General features: G+C 34.8%; 1 long non-coding RNA gene across 5 annotated transcripts; it reads left to right on the top strand.

The window, feature by feature from the left end:
• Window positions 1-1761: 1761 nt before the first annotated feature.
• On the top strand, window positions 1762-9408 carry LOC138327598 (uncharacterized). 5 transcript variants are annotated; one of them, XR_011209074.1, is made up of 6 exons: window positions 1762-2013; window positions 3503-3663; window positions 6294-6405; window positions 7642-7833; window positions 8104-8196; window positions 9274-9408. It is a non-coding gene; the product is annotated as an uncharacterized lncRNA (long non-coding RNA). The 5 variants fall into 5 exon arrangements; XR_011209071.1 differs by having other exon boundaries at window positions 7642-7762; XR_011209072.1 differs by lacking the exons at window positions 1762-2013; window positions 3503-3663 and having other exon boundaries at window positions 6372-6389; window positions 7642-7762.
• Window positions 9409-26677: the final 17269 nt, after the last annotated feature.

Consider the following 26677-nt stretch of genomic DNA (forward strand, 5'->3'; position numbering starts at 1 on the left):
ATACATCACTGAATATTTGAGACCTGTAAGTACTAGTTGTACCATGTGGTTGCATAAGAATACTCTCACCATACAAATGAAACAACTAGTAGATAATACATCGGATCGTCCAGTGTTGGATACGGTAAACAAGGTAATTTTACAATGAACGTGAATCACATCAACAAATACGAGTAATCAAGCGCACTATATCCACTTACAATTTATTTGGCGGGCCATTATGAATGACATTTGTTCAAGTTACTAACAGATTAAGATATATATGTGAACACCCGTTATATTTTCAACAATAAAACTATTTATAACTCTTTATTTTTGTATTTTCCAATAAGGAAGACTTGGATTGAATGCAATTGTTGCCATTTCTATATAATGTGGTTTTAAAAATAAAGTCACGATAGTCGTCAATGCTTCGTTGAGTTTACATGTTTGAATTGCTTTGTGTACAAAAAACTATAAATGATTTTCTCTTAATTTCGGGATGTTTCATGTGTCAGTAATTTAATTAAATACGCCATTTTCCCAGGATAAGCATCTCTCAGGCCCGGTTTAGTCTTGTGAACCTTTCATAATACGAAATGATGATTTCACTGAATCTCCTCAAATTTTGATAATAATAGTCGCATCGATAGATGAGAAATTAAAATTTAATACATATACAAATTAGTGTGGTGTAACATAAAAAATTGAAGGTTCGGGACCTCCGACCTACCGGTTGACTATCCGGATTTAACGATTTACTAACAAACGTCTGCTTAGATTCTTAGCAGCATCTTTTAATTTTAAACGTTTTTTCACACTGTCTTTGAAGCGCTAATTCGTGTACAACGCTAAATGTTGTAAACATGATATTACCTGTTTTAAACCAACATACTGTGTAACGTTAAAGGCCCGACACGGGGTATAAAGGAGACAACTTGGGAAAATGGCCGGAAATACAAAATTTTGGCAGCTCTCACTTCAGAGAAAGATTTTCTTTTATTTCATGTTTTTCACTAACACCTTTATACTAAATTCGGTCATGGTAATTCATATTTTAGTAAGGAATCTGAATATATAAATGGTTTTTATTTCAATTTATAGAAATATTTGGCAAGATAAGGATGTTTACAGACTGTGATGTCGCTAATTCACAATAGAGGAAGCAGGTAAAATATTAAAGTCCCATTATGTTTTTTTCTACCTGTATTCTGACGCGCTCACTGACCCCTGTATAAGGCACGTGATTCGACACACGCACAGTGTATCATCTACTAATACATGTACATGTACGTAACCGAAACACTTATTACCTGTAACACTGTGTAGGGCTTGTTTTAGCTAGAAAACATGTCAACTCCTCTAAGCTGTCAATCATTCACACGTTTCTCAAAATAAAATTTCCGCTCAAGTGAATAGAAATCCAAATAATAATACGTCCACATATCTCCACGAATACTATCGTACCCGATGTATTCAACTGGCCACGGTGGCATATGACCACCTTCCCCCCTTCCATAATACAAAATGTAATACATGTAAACTACCAAGGACACACCACGTGTACATGTACATTGTATATTCTTTGGACGTGTAAAATCTGGTGAATTGAAGTGTTTCATTAGTTCGTACTGGACATATTTTGGGATCTAGCTGACAATATTACTTCAATGAAACCTTGTCAGGTGAGTGCAGTATCTATTTTTAGTTTGGTAATGGTATCTGCAATATCGGGGGCATGTGTATCAGAGACAAGATATGACATGACGTATGTCAACGCATGCTCCATATTAAATAGTCAACTATTGACTGTTGACATGGTCCTCTTAAATAGTAACCCCATGTACTATGTAAGGACTAGTTCTTTCGATACCTCTCGGATCACATCTCATACCGAGTGTGTTCCGAATATTTATAGTTCCGAGTGTGTAGACGACCGCCATTTTTCCGACCCATCACTTTTCGCTTCGTGCACATCGAACTAGGAATAGTAAGAGAGAATCGTCTGATAGCTGATCACTTCATGGGAAACAGGTGGGTATATATATGTAGGCCTTATATAATGTCATGAAATTCATAAGAATAATCGATTATGATATAAAAATAGGCATAGGAAAAGTTCTGATATGTCAAGACCTTGGGCCCTATGTTAACAGTGAAGATTCATGTCGCTGTTTTGCCGTCTGGAACCTCCAAATATCAGCCAGATGCTAAACAGTACCAATACAAGGGTTTCAAGATATCAAAACAATTCTTACCTAGTATGTAAAATTATCTAAAATAAGATTTACAGAGATGGACCTTTAATTAGTCCCATCATCCAGTGATTGTGTCCAATGTGACAAGATATTTTGACATGATCATGATCTTTTTTGTTGTCACAATTGATAAATTCTGTATTGTTTATATTAGCCCGAGATACTCTGGCCCTGACACCAGACTTAGACATTATGACAGATACATTGTAGATGTCTGGCGTAGGGCCAGAGCGCAGTAGTACTCGAAAACCTGGAATAAGCTGACACCGTTTGGTATCGAGCCAGGTCATCTCCGATTCAGACTACTTACAAAAGATTACCACCAAGAATCGCCACTTACCTTTGTTTTTTCAACAAATTAATAATCTATCTACTCCTAGCCATTAGTTTCATCACGCATGCATGTTCTATAGTGTCAACACAGTAGTTTCTTTTCTGCAACTTTAAATTTCCCTCGTCGTTGTCGCCATTTTCTCGTAGTATGCATATCACCTTTAATCTTGAGGGATTGCTATATTTGGGTAGATATAATATTCATTTGTTGAATAGACTAACGTTAGAAGTGCTTCTCGGTGGTCAGTCTGAATCGGAGATGACCTGGCCCGATACCAAACGGTGTCGGCTTATTCCAGATTTTCGAGTACTACTGCGCTCTGGCCCTACGCCAGACATCTATCTGTCATAATGTCTAAGTCTGGTGTCGGGGCCAGAGTATCTCAGGCTATGTTTAATTAAGTATATTTTGAACGACATTTGATATAAGGTGTGGCTACATACATACAGCAATTGTTAGTAAAAAAAGTAATTGTCATATGGAAATGTTCCGGTCAAAACGTTAGTATTGTGACATTCATTGATATGGGCATTTCAACCACAATTTTAATAGCTCACAGGGCCAAGGGGGGGAACATGGTGACATTGCAAAATAGAGAGGGCATCATACTGTCTGTTCACAGAATAGAAACATATTTTTTTCTAGCATAACTGCAGTAGATCAAGTTTTGTATCATTATTAGCAAAATGTGAAGCGAAGGTCATATGTGCAGAGATCCTCAGGTGTTGGAATCAAGCTTGTATATGTAAAATCCAGTTCCCCTCTGTGAATAGCTAGTTTTTGTTGATGAGTGGATCAAAGCTTTTACATGGGCAATCAAATTATGCAACTTAATACCTTTTTCGCTCTCTCTCTCTCACCTGATATATTTATGTGATGAAATTAATGATGTGTTCCATTGTGCTTCAGGTTGTTTTTTTTTGTTTTCTAGGGAGAAATTTACCTCTGAACTGATGGCAGAGATGACTGACAAGAAGGTCAAAAAGAACTGGAAGGTCATGAAAGTATCACTAGAAAAAGTGGCTGCCATTCTATATGAATCAAAGCAAATATTAATTGTAAGGTGAAGGTCAACGTATAGGGGACAGCAAGGTAAATGTCAAAGTACAGGGGACGGTAAGGTAAAGGTCAAAGTGTAGGAAAGCATAAGGTAAAGGTCAAAATGAAGGGGACAGTTAGGTAAAGGTCAAAGTGTAGGAAAGCATAAAGTAATGTCAAAGTAAAGGGAAAAGGAAGGCCAATGTCAAAGGATAGGGGACAGAGTAAGGTAAAGGTCAAAGTGTAGAGTACAGTAAGGTAAAGGTCAAAGTGTATGAGACTAGAAGGTAAAGGTGAAAGTGAAACAGACTAGAAAATAAAGGCCAAAGTGTAGGAGACTAGACAGTAAAGGTCAAAGTGTAGGGGACAGTAAGGTAAAGGTCAAAGTGTAGGAAAGCATAATGTGAAGGTCAGAGTTTAGGGGACAATTAGGTAAAGGTCAAAGTGTATGAAATGGTAAGGTAAAGGTCAAAGGGTATTGGACAGTAAGGTAAAGTTCAAAGGGTAGGGCACTGTATGGTGAAGGTCAAAGGGTAGGAGACAAGAAAATACAAGGTTGAAGTGAAGGAGAATAGAAGGTAAAGATCAAAGTGTAGGAAAGCATAATGTAAAGGTCAAAGTGTAGGAAAGTGTAAGGCAATGACAAAGTGTAGGGGACAGGAAGGTAAAGGTCAAAGTGTAGGGGTCAGTAAGGTAAAGGTCAAAGTGTAGGAAAACATAAGGTAAAGGTCAGAGTTAAGGGGACAGTAAGGTAAAGGTCAAAGTGTAGGAACGCATAAGGTAAAGGTCAGAGTTAAGGGGACAGTAAGGTAAAGGTCAAAGTGTAGGAACGCATAAGGTAAAGGTCAAAGTGTAGGGGACAGTAAGGTAAAGGTCAAAGTGAAGGAAAGCGTAAAGTAATGTCAAAGTAAAGGGGAAAGGAAGGTCAATGTCAAAAGAAAGGGGACAGTAAGGTAAAGGTCAAAGGAAAGGAGACAGTAAGGTAAAGGTGAAAGTAAAGGAGACTAGAAAGTAAAGGTCAAAGTGTAGGATACTAGAAAGTAAAGGTCAAAGTATAGGAGACTAGAAGGTAAAGTTCAAAGTGTAGGGGACAGTAAGGTAGAGGTCAAAGTGTAGGAAAGCATAAGGAAAAGGTCAAAGTATAGGGGACAGTAAGGTAAAGGTCAAAGTACATGGGACAGTAAGGTAAAGGTCAAAGTGTCGGAAAGGGTAAGGTAAATGTCAAAGGGTAGGGGACAGTAAGGTAAAGGTCAAAGTGTAGGGCAATGTACAGTAAAGGTCAGAGTGTAGGAGACTAGAAAATAAAAGTTTGAAGTGAAGGAGAATAGAAGGTAAAGGTCAAAGTGTAGGAAAGCATATTGTAAAGGTCAAAGTGTAGGAAAGCGTAAGGTAATGACAAAGTGTAGGGGACAGTTAGGTAAATGTCAAAGTGTAGGGGACAGTTAGGTAAATGTCAAAGTGTAGGAAAGCATAAGGTAAAGGTCAGAAGTTAGGGGACAGTAAGTAAAAAGTCAAAGTGTAGGAACGCTTAAGGTTAAGGTCAAAGTGTAGGGGACAGTAAGGTAAAGGCCAAAGTACATGGGACAGTAAGGTAAAGGTCAAAGGATAGGGGACAGTAAGGTTAAGGTCAAAGTGTAGGAAAGCATAAGGCAATGACAAAGTGTAGGGGACAGGAAGGTAAAGGTCAAATTGAAAGAAAGCGTAATGTAATGTCAAAGTAAAGATGTCAAAGGATAGGAGACAGAAAGGGAAAGGTCAAAGTGTAGGAGACCAGAAAGTAAAGGTCAAAGTGTAGGGGAATGTAAGGTAAATGTCAAAGCGTAGGGGAACTAGAAGGTAAAGGTCAAAGCGTAGGGGACAGTAAGGTAAAGGTCAAAGTGTAGGGGACAGTAAGGTTAAGGTCAAAGTGTAGGAAAGCATAAGGTAATGACAAAGTGTAGGGGACAGGAAGGTTAAGGTCAAAGTGTAGGAAAGCATAATGTAAAGGTCAAAGTGTAGGAAAGTGTAAGGTAATGACAAAGTGTAGGGGACAGGAAGGTAAAGGTCAAAGTGTAGGGCACTTAAATGTAAAGGTCAAAAGTGCAGGGGACAGTAAGGTTAAGGTCAAAGTGTAGGAAAGCATAATGTAAAGGTCAAAGTGTAGGAAAGTGTAAGGTAAAGGTCAAAGTGTAGGGCACTGAAAAGTAAAGGTCAAAAGTGTAGGAGACTAGAAGGTAAATGTCAAAGAGTAGGAAAGCGTCAGGTAAAGGTCAAAGTGTAGGTGACAATCAATCATATCTTATATCAAACATCATATGAAATTGAATCCTACTTTAACATGATGTTAGTTTCAAGACCAATCAGATAATCTTTGAGAAAACTTTGTATTTCTACATTACTGCTCATAAAGCTTATAAATAATCACCTTTTGAACAACTGAGTCTTGATTATTAATAAGACCTGACCTATATCCTTCTAGAAGCAAACTTCCTTAAAATACATAAAATGACACATTAGTATCAATCATTTCATATTTTCGATTACTAATTAAAAAAGAAAAACTCCTGAAACAAGATATTTCATTTCATTTAGAATAGAAGTGTCTTTTGTATAACACTTTGACTTGAATATGATATTGGATAACAGATATCCTAAATCTAAGATTGTGTTCACTTATCGCTAGATAATTTTTACTCTCATTACAGGATGTTATGGTGATCGTGAAAATTCATGATCATGATGTCATGCTGACCAGACCTTCTTCAATGACAAAGGCACTGAAACCAGAGACATCAGTAGAGGTAACTGATGTTGAAGGTACTTTATAATATGGTAAATTTGAGATATGTTTGTTGGTCACTGCCAGGTTAATATCTTACTCAGGCCAGATGCATTAATTTATTGATGCAAAATTTATACTAGTTTTTGAACTATTGTCACTCAAAGACACCTAGTTAAAGGCCCACTACCTTACCAAAATGGCTTTTGATTTTAAAATGTAAATGTAAAATGAGATTGATACTTTTGTAGACTTGCACAATACTACACATATCACCACCTTCTGAACAATTTGATTAAAATAAATAAAATATTAAGTTTAATAATGCGGGTCGTTTATGTTTCCCGCCGTCATCCTAAATACGGCGCGGTAGTTGACTATCACTGCGCCGGACGGCAAAACAGCGAAATGACTCTCTACTGTTATCATATATTACGGAGGAAATCTTGCATATGTTTGGTATTGTAAGCTCATCTAAGGCCATCGGCATATATTTTATGATGTTATTAATGTTTTTAAGAGACCTTAATGTTTTACTTAGGAAAGGTAGTGGGCCTTTAATAAAATATTGGATTTTTTGGAAATTTTGCTGTTTCGACCATATACACAAGAGATTAAATCCATAATTTCCTTATGAGGTGTTTGATATATGGATGTTTGCAGAATTTATTTTCCAGTGGTTGTCTTTAAAAATATACCAGTTATAATTAATTAGAATCATATTTTCAGAATAGAAATGTAGCTTTAGGACAAAATTTGCATCTGGCAACTTGCTACATATATTGATTGATTTTATTTTAAATCTGTATGCTCCGGAAATCTGTCCATACCAGCCAAATATGCTTGTTCTGATGACATGCGGTTTAGATAAGTTATACTGTATATATAAAATGCAAAAGTGGATCCAAGATCCTTCTGGGATGATAAATCATGGCTGACTTGTCCTCTCCATTTGTGGCACAGCTAATTTGGAACTATTAGGATTTGACAAAATTGGTGGTAACCAATTTAATTAATGACATATATTAATGTATATACAGGAATACATTGGTTATATTTACACAACATGAAGCATGTACATTGTTGATAGCTCAATTTATGTCAAGATTGCACTACAACCAAACAATTATGGTAATAAACAGAGGACTACACATATTTATCTTTAGAGAAAAGATCTTCAAATAGTGTATGTAATTTAACATAATCTTATAAGAGTAGATGTGATAAGTAAAGTTTAATCTCATTCTTTTTCAATTTTATTTGTATTTATTCAGTTTCATTACTTGTGGATGCCATCGGGAAAGTCACTTGAACACAGCAGTAATAGATCACTCGCACAGACAGCATGTTATAGGCCATATTTCTGAGAAAGCCTAATTGGTGAAGCTCAAGATGGTATGGATATATCTTCAACTCATTTGATGACAAAAACATTGGAAAGTCATGCATTACAACACATCAATCTGGTAAACTTGTTATGCAGAATGTATACATACATGGAATTTGATAATTTGGAAAGGGCTTGCATGTTAATAGGCATAGCTTAGACCTGATGTCAAATCCATCTGATGTACATTTGTATGTAAAAACTATAAAATCTTCTTGAAATTGAAATACATGTTGTCAACCACTAGGTAAACAAGCTTACGTACCTATATCATGGATATCAGAAATATTGTTTGCTTTCATCAAGAGATTTTGCATATTATTGAAACTTATTATTTTTGAATTAACAGAAAATATTCAGACACTGGAAGGATAGCGATAGTAGATGCTCGGGAAAATTACATCACCAGTTTACTGAGCTACATCTGTGTCCTGCCCATTTGGTAAATAACTTAAATTGTATTGAATGTATATAGTTGAAATAATTTTGTTCTTATATCCCCTGCAACAAAGTTAGGGTATACTGGAATCATTACTTCCCTGGATGTATGTCTTTCCACCTAGATGTCTGTTATCTGCAAATATTGTCCTGACAACTCCTGAACTGTACCAATTCTAATGAAGCTTCACAGTAATGTTGGGGACCATGTGTAGATATGCAAGAACACTTTTGTTTTCCAAATAAATTGATTGCTAATGTAACATACACAGGTTTTGTAATATACTGTGAAATCATTAATTTTTGTGGGGGTTTGATTTTAATAAATGTTTACCAATGTCATGTAAGTTTATGCGTTCATACATTGTAGCATGATAAGTACCTCACTACATTAAGTCTATTTCAGATAGAAGCATGACAAGTTCAAAGATGGAAAGTATTCTTCAAACAAAGATAGTTTTCAAAATTCCGTAGACTTTATCTACATGTACCAAAGTATAAATTATTGAGTATATCTTGAATCAATCAATATGACACAATAATTGTTTGATGGAAACGCCTGTAAAAACTCTGGTTGAGTACCGCCTCTAGCATGTGATTGTATCCACTTGGGCGATCAAACAGTAAAGGTGACAGTGTCGACTGTGTATTTTAACAGTAATGTGTGAGGTTTTCTCCACGAATTTAAGTGCCAACAAATAGTAAAATTTTAGAATCTATGAAAATTGAGCCCGACGGAAATAGATGATTTCACAGTAGACAATAAATCTTAGACTAATTAAATCAATCTTGTTCAAACCTGGTGGTCAAATAATGTAACACATGCATATGGATGCCTATAATTCACACGTCACATTGTATAATAAAATCATTGTTTAATAATAACAATGGTTACCTTGGAAACACAGTATACATATACCACATGCATTCACATGTATAAATGTGGTAAATGCAGTTCTAGTTATAAATATAAAAATGTTTTGTGTGCTTGTTGAGTCACTATGGATAAAAAATATTGAATTAAACTTTGCCTTTTGTCAACATTGGTATACCTATGCATATTTATTTATTTATTTACAAGCATGCAGATTTGAAGTGCTCCTGGATGAACATTTCAAGCTTCCCAAGACTGACACTACTCTTTGCTGAAGTTGAAAATTTTGTTCAGGAGCAGTCTACCAGGGTGATCAATGGTCGGTCAATTAAGAGATGTGGCCTCAAGGATGTTCAGAGGATTCCATTGAAGAAAGGAATAGCACATTTGGTCTTTTCTCAAAACTATAGATATATATTATGTAACGTTATACGGCAAATACAAATAATATGAATGCTCACATAGTCACAATTCACCCAGAATTACATTTGGTTAATTTCAGAATAATATCAGGTACAAATTTCTTAAAAATAACACAGTAGGTTAAAAAGTTGTAAAACAGAAACGTAAAACTATTTCTGAAGAAATTAGATTAATACAATGGATGAAGCCTGGGTGGATAATGTTATCTGTACTTTGAATAAGATATCAAGAAGAAAAGCTATAGAGCTAGAAAGAAATTTTTACATAGTTTTATCAATTGTGAAGAGAAGGTTTATTTTCTTTGTCAACTGAACATGTCTCAGCTACGATGGCCAACAGCGGCCGGCAAAAAAAAACTCCTACAAAACGTTTTTCGTACTTAAATAGTCATTGATATTTAAGTACAACTTTTATTTTCTAAAAAATATTTTTTGTCATGAAAAATAATTATGTACAAAAAATATTTTCTAAAAATATTTTTTGTCGTGACAAATTTTTTATCACATTTTTATGTAAAAAAAACCAACCAGGTCTGATGCTAAACCCTGTATTTAAATGGAATCTTCCTATTCTCAGGTGTACAATTAATCTTTCAGATAAGGAATTCAACAATGAATGTTCCATTTGGCTTGCTTAAAACATAGACTGTGTCATAGACAATTAATACTGGTTTCTTAGTGGACTTAATTTTATCTATATTTGAGAAAGTTCATAAAAGTCGCAAAATGTAAGTGGTAATAAATAGGTCATAATCTCTATTTTTTGCCTAATTATTATCCCTTTTATATATCTTTATATAACTAGTTATATATCTCTATGACTAGTTTTTGTATATTGTATTTTAGGACTGATTGGATAACAAAATGGCCAACTAGCAGCCATTTTGGATTTTGACAATTATCACTATTTTTCAGAAAGTATTGAAGGTATCTATGTGCTAAAAGTTTAAACTTCTTCAACATATATTAGCATCAGGTCATAGATAATAGTTTTTTTTTTATGTCATATTTTGTTTTCAAAAGTAATTTGCTATAGCCATCAAATGTATAATCATCATAAGAGCCAATATTATTCTATTATGGCCCTTTCCAGAGGGAACTGTTCTCCTATAGTGTTGTCTGGCGAGGTATAGTCCCCGAGTCGAAGACGAGGGGACTATACCTCGCCAGACAACACTATAGGAGAACAGTTCCCGAGGGAAAGGGCAATAATAGATTTAGTACGTCACATGACATTCATTATGACGTCATATATTTGGTCGCAAGTTCATTCCCGGGGGACTATACTTTGGTATAGTTCCCGTAGTCAGGTATAGTCTCCCGTAGTCAAGAAGGACAGGGAACTGTCGCAAAATACATGTAGACCATGGCTGTTATCCAATCGCATTCCTAGTAATTATCATGTGATGTACTAAATATATATAATTCACATCTATAATAAGAACCCTGTCTTAAATTTACCCGAAATAGTTGTTTTATTTCATCAAATTGTAAAATAACAAATTTTTTTCAACTATACTATCATGTTTCAATTTATAAACATCTCATTAATTTTCTTTTCCAATGGATGTGTGGAGTGCATACAGTCTCATTTGAATAATATGTTTCATATAACATTATGTATTATATTGTATTGATAGTCTGAGTATAAATCCCATTTGATATAGTTATACATGTAGTTGACCATTTTGCAAACGTAACATGTTATATGGTTAGTATTGCACATTACCTATCTGTCTTTTCCTAAGTGAGGGTGTGGGACGAGGGTGCTTTCACAGTATTTAATCATTCTTCAGTGATGCATATCTTAATTTGTACATTATTATTACATTATGTTGTTGAATAAACTATAATTAAACTTATTACAAAGTCTTTGTATGTTTGTATAAGTATTAAGCCACTACATTTACATATAACAGAGTAAGCTCCCTTGCGGGAAGGTACTTCTTGTTATGTCATTATTTAAGTATAACAGAACGCTTGCAAACATATGATATCACAACCAATACCTACCCACAAGTGCAGATAACTCTGTAATATGCAAATAGAGAATGCAACGGTTATAACAAACCTTTGGGGACCACCTGATTCACTTCGTTATACACATAGATTGTTATACACATATTACAGATAACTAAAAGGAACCTTGAAACGAAAATTACTATAACATGGAAACATAGACACATGAATTCACTGTAAGCAAGTTCATTATTAACGTGTTTTACACTATATTAACCTTATGCAACCAACTTCTAGAGGTTATAATGGAACAAAGAAGATCAATGAAGATCCGTCTGCGGTGACCTAAAAACAAGAAGATACAGATGTTACAGCTTATTAGTTTAACGTCTTATTAAAACCAGAGTCATGTAAGGACAAGGTTTGTTGATGGAGGTAGGCCGGAGTACCCCGAGAAAAACCACCGCCCATTAGTCGATTTGGTGGTAAACACTCCTTATTAAGATCAAATACTGACGTTATCATATGGTGACAAGTCGTTGTGGTGGTATACACACCTATTTAGATAAAATACAGACGTCATGTGGTAATAAGTCTATATGGTGGTATACAGAGCTTATTAAGATCAAATACTGACGTTATCATGTGGTGGTATAAACATCAAATACAGACGTTATCATGTGGTGAAAAGTCGATTTGGTGGTATATACACCTTATTAAGATCAAAAGCAGACGTTATGTGATGACAAGTCGATGTGGTGGAATAAACACCTTATTCAGATTAAATACAGATGTTGTCATGTGGTGACAAGTCGATGTGGTGGTATAAACACCTTATTAAGATCAAATACAGACGTAATCGTGTGGTGACAAGTCGATGTGGTGGTATACACACCTTATTAAGATCAAATACAGGCGTTATCATGTGGTGACAAGTCGATGTGGTGGTATACATACCTTATTAAGATCAAATACAGACGTCATGTGGTAATAAGTCTATATGGTGGTATACAGAGCTTATTAAGATCAAATACTGACGTTATCATGTGGTGGTATAAACATCAAATACAGACGTTATCGTGTGGTGACAAGTCGATTTGGTGGTATATACACCTTATTAAGATCAAAAGCAGACGTCATGTGATGACAAGTCGATGTGGTGGAATAAACACCTTATTCAGATTAAATACAGATGTTGTCATGTGGTGACAAGTCGATGTGGTGGTATGCACACCTTATTTAGATCGAATACAGACAATGTCAGGCGGAAAAAAGTCAATGTGGTAGTATACACACCTTATAATACAGTCGTTATATCATGTGGTGACAACTCGATGTGGTGGTATACACACCTTAGTAAGATCAAATACTGACGTTATCATGTGGTGACAAGTCGATGTGGTGGTATACACACCTTCTTAAGATCAAATACAGACGTTGTCATGTGGTGACAAGTCGATGTGGTGATATACACACCTTATTAAGATCAAATACAGACGTTATCATGTGGTGACAAGTCGATGTGGTGGTATACACACCTTATTAAGATCAAATACAGACCTTATCATGTGGTGACAAGGCGTTGTAGTGGTATACACGCCTTATAGACATCAAATACAGACGTTTATCATGTGGTGACAAGTCGATGTGGTGGTATACATACCTTATTAAGATCAAATACTGACGTTATCATGTGGTGACCAGTCGATGTGGGTGGTATACATACATTATTAAGATCAAATACTGACGTTATCATGTGGTGACAAGTCGATGTGGTGGTATACATACCTTATTAAGATCAAATACTGACGTTATCATGTGGTGACAAGTCGATGTGGTGGTATACACACCTTATTAAGATCAAATAAAGACGTTGTCATGTGGTGGTATACATGCCTTATACACATCAAATACAGTCGTTATCATGTGGTGACAAGTCGATGTGGTGGTATACACGCCTTATACACACCAAATACAGACGTTACCATGTGGTGACAAGTCGATGTGGTGGTATACACACCTTATAGACATCAAATACAGACGTTATCATGTGGTGACAAGTCGATGTGGTGGTATATACACACCTTATAGACATCAAATGCAGACGTTGTCATGTGGTGACAAGTCGATGTGGTGGTATACGTGCCTTATACACATCAAATACAGACGTTATCATGTGGTGACAAGTCGATGTGGTGATATACACACCTTATAGACATCAAATACAGACGTTATCATGTGGTGACAAGTCGATGTGGTGGTATACACGCCTTATTAAGATCAAATACAGACGTTATCATGTGGTGACAAGTCGATGTGGTGGTATATACGCCTTATAGACATCAAATACAGACGTTATCATGTGATGACAAGTCGATGTGGTGGTATACACGCCTTATTTAGATCAAATACAGACGTAATCATGCGGGGACAAGTCGGTGCGGTGGTATACACACCAAATACAGACGTTTATGTGATGACAAAACGACGCTAGTGTTATAGTCCCAGATATGTACGGTGTTAGTTTTTTCAGTACCAAGATATGTATGGTTCTAGTGTTATAGTATACAGATATGTATTGTGTTAGTGTCATAGTACCCAGATAGGTATGGTGTTAGTATTTCAGTACACAGATATATATATGGCTTTAGTGTTCTTATACCCAGATATGTCTGGTGCTAGTGTTATATACCAAGATATGTATGGTTTTTGTATTTCAGTACCAAGATATGTATGGTGCTTGTGTTATAGTATCCAGATATGTGTGGTGCTAGTGTTATAGTACCCAGATATGTGTGGTGCTAGTGTTATAGTACCCAGATATGTGTGGTGCTAGTGTCATAGAACCTAGATATGTATGGTGCTTGTGTTATAGTATCCAGATATGTGTGGTGCTAGTGTTATAGTACCCAGATATGTGTGGTGCTAGTGTTATAGTACCCAGATATGTGTGGTGCTAGTGTCATAGAACCTAGATATATATATATATGGTGCTTGTGTTATAGTATCCAGATATATGTATATCATTAGACTTCTGGTTCTCAGATATGGTTGGTACAGTACCTGTGTTCTCCTTATTAAATGTTTAATGTATTGCCAATATTAGATTTATGAAGTGTCACAGTTGTCTTAGCCTTTTAGTCAAGTGTTGCAGTAAATATTTATAGGAATTAGAGGTTTATAAATAAAGTTTTATGTTGGATGGCAATTTTATTTCTTTTATATCAGTTTTGTGAATATAGCATATATTGACATGAAAACTCACTACCATTCACCATCTTTTGCATAGTCAGTTGTTTTTATTTATCAAATTGCAATCTTATCTTGATAATACAAAATTCTAATACCTTGTTACACATTTATGCTGAATCACTATGGCAAAAACACACACCACAATATACATACACAACCAACACATACACCCTCATACACACAGACATACATGTACACATATAGACATATCATACAAATATAGACAGAAAGACAAGCACGCACAGCGGTAGATAAACATAGAAACAAAAAGATAGACAGAAATATGTATAGATATGGAGGAGAAAAAAATACACATGTAAGTTTTCTGTGATATTTCAAAAGCTTCGATTTCTGACTAGGTCTGGCACAAAGGTGTACTTGTAAAATTACAATCATATGGCCATGGTATTTCAGGAAATTTCTTGTTATGGTTGGAAAATCATCTTAGTAATCGAGTATTTATCAATAATTCATTTTCTGAAATAGGTAGGATTAATGCTGGAGTCCCTCAAGGCTCAATACTCAGTCCTCTTCTTTTTGTTATCTTTCTGAACGATATTACTGATGAGCTTTTAATTGAATGTTCTACATGTCTTTTTGTGGACAATACAGCTATTAAAATTCTCATCTTCATGCAGAGAAATTGAATATGCTCTTACCAGTAAAAGCGATTAGAAAAGATAAATAGGTAGGAAAAAGCATTGATGAAGATTTAGATTTGATTTTTTGATGACATTATCAACATTTGAGTTGATATGCCACACTATACAGTACAGATAACTTGAAAACAGTTTAAAACAACTATATCATTTATTTGTATTTGTGAATAAATTCCATAACATTTAACATCTTGCAAGATTTCACATGATTCTAGGATAAATTGAAGTTAATTGATAAGAAGCACTATGTTGTTTAACAAAAACAACAGGCCCATGGGTCATCAGACTATTGGCACATTATACAACACCTCAAAGAATAAAGCAGTAGCAAACAATTAAGGCAATACAAAGACATCTTTTAATAGGAAAAGTTCAGGTTCTGATATATTTTATTAATTAGACCATGAATTAAAGTCCCTGGATCCCCACCATTCTACAAGTTTAATATCCAGTCTCTTAGGGACTCTTAGTTATTTACAAGAATTCGTTTAAAGATTTTAGCCTATTAGACCCCTATGACCTTAAATGAAGGTCAAGGTCAATCATTTGAAAAACTTGATTTCAGCCTTTTTGACACCTGTGACTTTGAATAAAGGTTAAAGTCATTCATTTGAATAAACTTTGTAGCCTTTCATCCCAGCACGTCACAGGCCCAAAATCAGGTTCCTAGGTCTCATAGTTATTCAAAAGAAGTCATTTAAAGATTTTAGCCTACTTGGGTCAGATGACTTAAAAATAGGAACTACTTCATATCAATTTCACAAATGTCATCTGATCACACATATTACTCTTCTTTGTAAAATAAATAAAACAACTATTATATATAAGTTACAAATGTCCACAAAATACCTATAACAATAAACTTTCAATAGAAATAACAACTGAATTATATGGAATGCATTTTATGCCAAGCTGGTCTCCATAATTAATATTTATTCTATAAAATTAATTGAAAATAAATACTACTTCAATAAAAATAAGTATTGTAGTCATATTCATGAATGACATTTTATGTTAAATATAACTTGAAACTCTATAAATATTCATGTTTTATGAAAAACTTCAAACTGATTCTGTCACCTTAAAGTCATAAAGATGTTGACTTAATAAAAACACAATAGCAACTATTTTCAAATGATTAACAAACATCTCAACTAAACATTTCATTTTCTTAAATAAACATAGCTGACTAGCTGCAAATGACACCAAATATTCATATATCTTTTTTCATTCTGAAAAAAATATCAACTGTTTCTTAAACTATTAAAATGACAAACACAACTTAACAAGTCATCATATACATGTAAGAACACGTACATATCATTTCATATGAACAAATCATAGTACAAGTTAAATTCAAGCACTAATTATTCTCTCAATTCCATTTGGAAATCTGAAGATTAGTGATACATATTATATTTCCTTGTTGCTGTGTTTGTCAGCTTCAGGATCTCATGGATAGGTTAAAAAGGTACAGCAAAGTCATCAGTGTGATGAGATTACACATTTTCCCCATACTGGCCCATTACCAGGAACCAATCTAGGAAGTTCAGAATTCAAGTGTAATCAGTCAGTACATCCTCTAGTTTGGTTCATTGATTGATTGATGGGGTTTTAACCACCTTAATGTCCTTGTTACAGTTATAACGGAGCCCAGGACACTCTCTAGTTTGGGAAAGTCCTCCTGGGAACTCTCCTGGCAATGGCCATCACATCTATTGGTGTGTGTCATCTGATCTTGTAGCAGGGTTAAGGTAACTCAACTTGCCGACGACTGTACCCTCAAATGGAAATTTCTTGATCATCTTGTCGACAACAGTGCAATAGAATTTCCTGACAGACCTTTAGAATAAAAAGAAAACAATTACCTGGTAGTGTCAAGCTTTTCTTTGGTAGGTTATCACAAATGTAATTATTATTGATAATAAATTATAACAAACTTCTATCATTGTATTATCCTCCTAGAAATGCATTTAATTCATATTATTGCAGAATTTGAAATGTCCTTGATTAATCATTTAAAAATGTTTTACAAGTTATTTATAATACATATTCATGATTTATACACTTATATTGTTTAACTTACCCAAAAAAATTGTATTGATCAAGGATGGGGAAATGCTGTCTTCATTGTCGACTACATATGCCTCAGGCACAATGGTCCAATGTCCAAAAATTGTTGTGTAAAATAATTAAGAATTATCAATGATTAAAACATAAGGGGTGTGACATTCATATAAAAATATAGACTTTATATTAACAAGAACTACAATCATACAAATGATCATATACAAATTGAAATATTCTGTCATACTTTCTTCAAAATAATTGCTACTTTTCATATATAATAGAATTATAGTAATACACGAAAAGTTGTGTTAAACCATTTGAGTGGCTCTAGGATGAAAGCCAGAAACAAGTAGTACATTCTCATCTTGGGAGATGATAGTTGAGCATCAATTAACCTCTTGATTCGGCCAGACTTCGTCACCACATCATGAGAATTGAAGTACCTGTAGCTCTGGAGGGCTGGCCAGTGATCTAGCAGGCACTTCACTTCACACACTTCTCAAGGCTCAACCAATGGGTAGAACAATGTTCAGTATCTTGGTTGGCTCTACACCCCAAAACTTTGTAAATTCTTTGTACTTCTCTTTCCTGCTTGAGCTCAAAATTTATAATTTGACATATTTCTCTGTTAAATAATTGAATGAATTAAGGATCCTTCTGGCCAGCCCTAATAAATTGTTCATGTCCCCTTTATCTACCCATACCTGTCAGTGTGTGTGATAGGTAGGTAGATAATTTATTCTTTTTATGATAAGACATCAAATACCTCATATTATTAGTTTTCTTTCTAAAACTGAAGTTGTAATAGTATAGAATTTTGATAAATTACCTGAAGCAGTATGTATAATTTATATATGAACCTGTAACAGAAATGGAAGTAGGTGTCCACCAACAGATCGTCAATGGCAGCATAGCAGGGTCTTGACAGCTGCTAGAATGCACAGGTTGGCCAGGTGGCAGTTACATCCAACATGTTTTTTGTTTGATGTGGGTCATCACAAAGTTGTTCGTAACGGAGCAGTTGTTTGAGGCAAAGGAAACAACGTTCTTCCAACAAATATCATGATCTCTGCAAAAAAAAAAAAAATAAATAAAAATCAAAATCACACTAGTCTTAACTAAATATGTACTAGCCAGTTAAGCTCAGCAATATTTATTGAATCTATAGGAAAATTATCATTTGAAATGAAAAATAACATATCTGGATATAAGTTTCTAATTTTTTGATAATTCACCGTAATTTCCTGCGAATTGGCCATGGGGTATACAATTTTTTTTGTTTACATCAGAAGATGCCTAATGCGACTATCTGCCAATATGGGCTATCTGTGAATGCTATTACCAAATTTGAAAAATATGCGGGCTTTATGTTGGAAATAGCTCAAGTTACCCTCTTACTATTCTAGAATATTATCTCATTAGCTTTTATTTCTTGCATTTAAAACCTATTTCCAAAGAAAAAATATGCTATTGATAGCTTAATTTACATATCTTCGAATAAACCTATACCCCTTTTCTATATACCGCTGGTGCTAAACCTGTAGTGTCCATATACCTCTGGTGCTAAACCTGTAGTTGTCTATATACCTCTGGTGCTAAACCTATAGTGTCTATATACCTCTGGTGCTAAACCTGTATATATAATGTTCTGGTGTTAGACCTGATGTGAAAGTATACATCTGGTGCTAAAGCTGTAGTGTCTATATAACATATACCTCTGGTGCTATACCTGTAGTGTCTATATTCCTCTGGTGCAAAACCTAATAGTGTCTATATACCTCTGGTGCTAAACCTGTATATATAATGTTCTGGTGTTAGACCTGATGTGTAAGTATAACATCTGGTGCTAAAGCTGTAGTGTCTATATAACATATACCTGTGGTGCTAGACCTGTGATGTCTATATACCCTTGTTTTAGACCTGTAGTGTCTGTATATTTAGCATGGTGTTTGACCTGTAGTGCCTAATATAGCGGTAAGCCTGGTGCTAGATCTGCAGTGTCTATATAACATATACCTGTGGTGCTAGACCTGTGATGTATATATACCCTTGTTTTTAGACCTGTAGTGTCTGTATTAAGCATGGTGTTTGATCTGTAGTGCCTATATACCGGTAAGCCTGGTGCTAGATCTGTAGTGTCTATATAACCCTGGCGCTAGAGATGTTGTGTCTATATACCCTGGTGTTAGAGCTGTAGTGTCTATATAACCTGGTGTTAGACCTGTAGTGCCTATATACCCTGGTGTTAGAGTTGAAGTGTCTATATAACCCTGGTGTTAGACCTGTAGTGTCTATATAACCCTGGTGTTAGGACTGTAGTGTCTATATAACTTTTGGTGTTAGAGCTGTAGTGTCTATATAACCCTGGTGTTAGGACTGTAGTGTCTATATAACCCTGGTGTTAGGACTGTAGTGTCTATATAACCCTGACCCTAGAGCTGTTGTGTCTATATAACCCTGGTGCTAGAGCTGTAGTGTCTATATAACCCTGATGTTAGACCCGTAGTGTCTATATACCCCTGATGTTAGACCCGTAGTGTCTATATAACCCTGGTGTAATGTGTATATACCCCTGGTTCTGGATTTAGTGTCGACATAAACATGGTGTTATACATATGGTGGTCTTAAAATGCCTTTGAAGGCAAAGACTTTGAAAAGGGAGGGAGGAATGCAGTGGGAATGGACTGGGTTGATCCGCGTTGACCAGGTAGTTCAGCGGTGGAGCATTATTCGGCTAGTGTTTGAGGGTCCTGGGTTTGAATCCCTGTCTGGCTGCTACATTTGCTCCTCTCCTGTACTGCATCTGGAAAAATATGGATCAGATGACGTTATAAATATATAGCCACTGAAGTGTGTATTACTTAACTTGTTTCAGGTATAAATGACAAAAAAAGTTTAAAAAGTGATTGGATGAGTTCTACAAAAAAAATCTTTGCTCCCACTAGCACATGACAGGGTAAAGCGGTAATGATTTAAAGGGTGGTACTGCATATTGTTTCATAAAGCTACATATATGTCTTAGAAAGAAGGAATTCATACCATGCTCATGATCAGTTGCTCATGGAGCCATTTTGTTACTTGTTATCTCATGATCAATATGAATGCATCAAATAATGTACACGTAATATTTATCTGTAACTACACGTGTCACCGAGATTTTCTATCAGTATATAAGCTTACAATGGTGCAGTGTAAGCTTAAATCTAGCTACGATCCTTCTGTGATGTAGAATACCATAATGACAGCTTCACGTAGTTGAAGATGTTTATTTTATGAAAGTGAATAATGCTGAATATATATTTTGCCTACATTATATCTTCAATGTAGTTCTCTTGATTATTTGTACACATAATCTTTATAATTTACGTTGCATTTTTATGCCTACCTTTAACACAGTTTCACCCATATTGGATCCATGTAATAGTAGTACAGGTACTGATCTTCGGACCAGTCTAAGCACGAGTGCTATTGCACTTGAGCAAGAATCAGATGAATTGAATGACATTGTAAAGATGAGGGTTTAGTGGGTTTCTTTTGGTGAACTGATGCCAACATACAATAAGCAAATAGTTGACCTGTACATCTATTATTTCCGGATTTCCGGATCTCGGAAAGGGATCTAAACTGTCCCTATAAAATATTAAACTTACACTAATTTATACACAATTGAATGTATCCAAAGTGATTAAACACACACACACACTTACAGAACTCTTATTGCATCTGATTCTTGCGCAAGAGCAGTAGGGCTGGTGCTTAGACTGATGTGAAGATTGGTACATGTACTTTATATTTTTATACCTCGATAAATTGCCATGACCTAGTCTTTCATTCAAGGTCCAAGGGGTCAAATAAGGCTAAACTCTCTAACTGACATCTTGTAACAGTCCTAGAGATCTGATATTGTGCCTGTAGCATGCTGGAATAAAAAGGCTAAAACCTTTAAATAACTGAGAGCCCTAGAGACTTGCTAATGGGCATGTTAGCATGATTGGATAAAGAGCTACCAAGTACATGTATGTTCAAATGAATGACCTTGATCTTTATTCAAAGGTCACAGGGGTCAAATAAACTATTATCTTAAATGTACTTCTACAATTTTATACTATATGTTGTATTGCTGTGATGGACATCTTTGATTACTGATCAACTTAAAAAAAGAAAAACACTCGGTAGGAACCATATCAGGATAATTTCAAGCAAGTTTCAGCTAAATTGCACTGGTAGAACTTTAAAAGTTCAAATAGGATTTCAATATGGCAGCTGTGTCAGCCATCTTAGACTTTTGATAGACCCCAAAAATAAGAACGCTTGGTCCCCGAGACCATGTCAGGATCATTTCTTGCAAGTTTCAGCTAAATCGCACTAACTTGAGAAGAAATTCAAAATGTGGAAAAGTTTACCCACAGCATATGAGGACGAACGAAATATGCATTTTGTGTCCGATGACCTAATTAACAAATAACCAAGGTAACACTTTTATCTGTAAAATGTCATTTTTCCAATTGGAAAATATGGTCACATTTCAAATGTGCAATTTTTTAAAAAAATATCATTAAAAAATCTTCTTCGAGATCCAGAAGGCCCAAAGACCTAATATTAGGGTCTGTAGCATGCCCTGACCATAAATGCCACTACTAAGTCTTTTTTGGTTTATATGAATGAACCTGACTTTCATCAAGGTCGCCATGTGGCCAAAATCCTAAAACTTCCATGAACTGTATTGGTAAAGTTCTAGAAATGCCCTAGGTACCGAAATATAAGCACATTGAGTAGCATGCTCCGAAAAAATTGCTTACCAATGTTGTTATAAGAAGGAACCCTTGAACCTTTAATTTGAGGTAACATGGGCTTAAAAAAGACTTGAAACCTTCCAATGAATTAAAAATGTGAAAATTTACCGCCAGCATTGAGACCGAAACAAATAATTATTGTGGTCCCCCGAGTACCTAATAAGCAAAATAAACCAAGGTAAACACTTTTTTATCAGTAAAAATGTCAGTTTTTACAATTGGAAATATGTGTGCCAATTTTTAAAAAAATATCATTAAAAAATCTTCTTCGAGATCCAGAAGGCCCAAAGACCTAATATTAGGTCTGTAGCATGCTGACATAAATGACTACTAAGTTTGTTTATATGAATGACCTTGACTTTCATTCAAGGTCACATGGGGCCAAAATCCTAAAAACTTCCAATGACTTTTTTGTAAAGTTCTAGAATGCCTAGGAACCGAATATTAAGCCAGTGAGTAGCATGCTGACAAAATTAGCTACCATGTTTGTTAATATGAAGGACCTTGACCTTTATTTGAGGTCACATGGGCTAAAAAACTTGAAACCTTCCAATGACTTCTTGTTAAGTTCTAGAAAGTCTAGGAACTTAATATTAGGCCTGTAGCATGTTGCAATAAATAACTATCATGTTTTTTTGATATGAATGACATTGACCATCATTCAAGGTCAAATGGGTTAAAAACTCATAAAATCTTCAAATGACTTCTGATGAAGTTCTAGAAAGCCTAGGAACCTAATATTAATCCAATAGCATGCTGACATAATTGGCTACCATGTTTATTAATATGAACGACCTTGACCTTTATTCGAGGTCACATGGGCCAAAAAACCTGAAACCTCCCAATGACTTCTTGTGAAGTTCTAGAAAGCCTAGGAACCTAATATCAAGCCTAGGCCTGTAGCATGTTGACATAAATGACTACCATGTTTTGTTGATATGAATGTCATTGACCATCATTCAGGTCAAATGGGTTAAAAACTCATAAAATCTTCAAATGACTTCTTATGAAGTTCTAGAAAGCCTAGGAACCTAATATTAAGCCAGTAGCATGCTGACATAATTGGCTACCGTGTTTGTTAATATGAACGGCCTTGACCTTTATTCGAGGTCACATGGGCCAAAAAACCTGAAACCTTCAAATGACTTTTTGTGAAGTTCTAGAATGCCTAGGAACCAAATATTAGGCCTGTAGCATGTTGCAATAAATACATGTAACTACCATGTTTTTTGATATGAATGACATTGACCATCATTCAAGGTCAAATGGGTTTAAAAACTCATAATATCTTCAAATGTCTCCTTATAAAGTTCTAGAAGGCCTAGAGACCTTATATTAGGCATATTGCATGCTGACATCAATAATTATCAAGCTTGTTAAAATGATTGACCTTGAACTATATCCGGGATCACAGGGGCCAAAATTCCTAAAATCTTTGAACTACTTCTTGTCAAGATCTGAAAGGCCTACTGTAGGTAGATACTTGAAACTGGACCGGTAGCATGTTGAAATAATTCTTTCTGTTTTTTATTAATCTGGTCAATATATTGGTCGATAATAGATCTAACTTAAGTATGCTTTAGTCACACGTTAAGTGGTTCATCGAAGTATCCCATTTTGTAGTGTAAAACTTCACATTCCTTCTCAAGGTTCATATGCTAATGCTAAAATAATCATCCTTTATTTATGATTTAAATGATCATTTACCGTACAGTATAAATTCTATTAAACAGACTAAAACATATTCTGTAGACGCTTAACAGCTTACCTTTATCTTTGACAGCTTTTTCCCACAATTCATCCCATATGCAGAAGCATCAGCATTTTTATCTTCTAACGCAAAAGATTCCACACTCTTACATAGTACATGGGGGTTACTATTTAAGAGGACCATGTCAACAGTCAATAGTTGACTATTTAGTATGGAGCATGCGTTGCGTATGTACATGTGTGTCAAGCTCCGAGTTTTATATAGGGGGGGGTGGGGGGGGGGGGGGGGGGGGGGTTGGCCAGTGTGAGGTAACTAAGCAGAGTTTAAGAAAAATAGCTTCCTCCTTGGATACGACACTGTCATAACAGAGGGTGTCATTATATTTCTTTTATTTAAAATGCATGCTTTTTGCATTTACATTTTTACATGTTTAAGAAATTATATCAGTCTCAGGGCAAATGGGAAGTTCTGGTTACTAAAATGTGTAATTCATGGAAAGTTACAAATATTGGAGGGAACTACCTGAATATATATAACTAAATCAAGAAAGTTGTAACAATAAGTTTTGTATCTCACTTAAAGGGAAGTCACTCGTACAAACATCAATCTGGTACAATAATACTACGATAAAGATATATGGGAAACAGCATTACAGTCACAGTTGTATGAAAAATATATTTGATTGGAGATTTTAGTTAAGATTTTAATTCAAAATCATTACTTATTCTCTTATGATGAATTTTTCCATAAAGGTTATATTGAAACTTTTTACATAACATTATCGTATCAGCGATTAAAAAATCTTTGCAAAAAAATCTGATGAAAATTGAAGAAAACTTATTAACCTTCCATATTTTACAGTATATATCGTTATATTCTTGCAAAAGTGTAAAGGATCATAAACATTTTACAATCTATTACATATTAAGTAACAGACAAACACTTCCAGCCAAAAGTAAGGAAAGGTGGGCGAGATTTTAAACTTTAGTGGGGATGAATGGACGGACATTTTTACATTAACTTTCCAATGCACCAACAATTCCAAACTTCCTGATCAGTGGTTACAGTGTAGAACATCCCGTCATATTCTAAAAACAGACTCTTCTTTTAAAAACTTGTCAATAATCCTATCTGTAATCTTTGTAATTTAGAAAGAAAAACTTTTAAGTACTTACCGGTATTCTGAGAATGTTATGAAGTCCAAAATCTTATTCTAAGTTTAGATGTCCTGCTGGAAGCACTCTTCATATCTTTCACTGTAAATAAATACGCTTTGGTAAGTTCACTACTAACTACCCTTTATCATGGCAAATTGGCAATCGAATAATTGTATTGATTAATCCACAGGCGTTTGGCTCTTTGGATATTTTCCCTATATACATTGTATATATGTAATAGTGTGACACAGTATTACATATACATGTATATATGGAAAATATCTATAGAGCCAAACGCCTGTGATTAAGCAATACATTTGTAGAATTTCTGATCATAACAATGTTCAGAAATACACATTAAAGCTTTAGACGCTTTGATGTGACTGGATAAAGTTGGAAAAGTTATCCAACTTTTACAATAAAGATTTATTTTATGTAATATTATATAACATGTACATGTCAATCAATCAATCAACCATAATTTTTATTCCTCAGAGAGAAATATTCCTCAGAGAGAAATCTAAATCTGTATACATATAGACATACACAATTAAGAATATATGATATATGATCGAGCCCGCATCCCAGAGGTGGAGGCCTTGTGTTAAGATGTCGAGACATCTTAACCACTCGGCCGACGCGGTTTCCTAATATAGATCTAAGTGGTCAAACAGCAGGAGTTTTTCCCCGAAAGCACACGTAACTTTTGTATTTACATCATTAATCATATTCATTAGTTATCGATATAACCATTTTTATCTTTATGTATTGGTCCTCTGTCTGTTCCGTGTCCAGTCTTAATGATACAGAACGTCTCAATTGGGTAGGGTGGACTTTGATATTTATTTTCAGTTTTAAATGCGTTTCTAGTTTTGATAACCATTATGGTATATATGAACCATCTATTGTCTCCAGTCGGACAATACCGTTCTGTAAATCAGCTCATCAGATATTTTTCCTAACTAAAAGCTTCCGTCCATCTTCTAGCTTTAACATTATTACATAGTGTGGAAGTATACTTAACAAATTTTTTATAATATCTTAGTACAGATTATCAGTATTTACAGGTAAAAACGGCTGAACAGGAGGATTGCAGTCTATGTAGGTAAAGGCCAGGAAATACAGATTCAGCACTTAAAGATGCTCCACCGCTGACAAACGGCATTTTTTCACTATCAAAAACAGGAGCAGACGATTTAGTATTTTTCTTCAGTTACAAAAATAACTTTCTTTACACCATTACCACCATCGAAAAGTTTGAGCTTCTAATTTTACTTCAAGTTCAGTAAAAATATGAAAAATAGTTAATTGCATCCCGAAAAAATTCTGTGGCACTATATCCTATATGGAATGAAGTACTTATTGCTCACGCACCAAAGGCAAACTAAATTATTTTATATTATTTTTTTGTGTTAATTAGACATATACATACACGATTAAACACCAATTATTGTTCAAATGATGAACATCATTTATGTTCTGTCGGCGGTGGAGCATCTTTAAATAGAACTTATCTCATTAGCATTAGATATTTATTGTTATTACTCTTTATTCTTGTTGTTATACATATGATATATCTATACGAAAT

Source organism: Argopecten irradians, chromosome 7 (genome assembly GCF_041381155.1).
Source record: "Argopecten irradians isolate NY chromosome 7, Ai_NY, whole genome shotgun sequence".
Classification (NCBI taxonomy): Eukaryota; Metazoa; Mollusca; class Bivalvia; order Pectinida; family Pectinidae; genus Argopecten; species Argopecten irradians.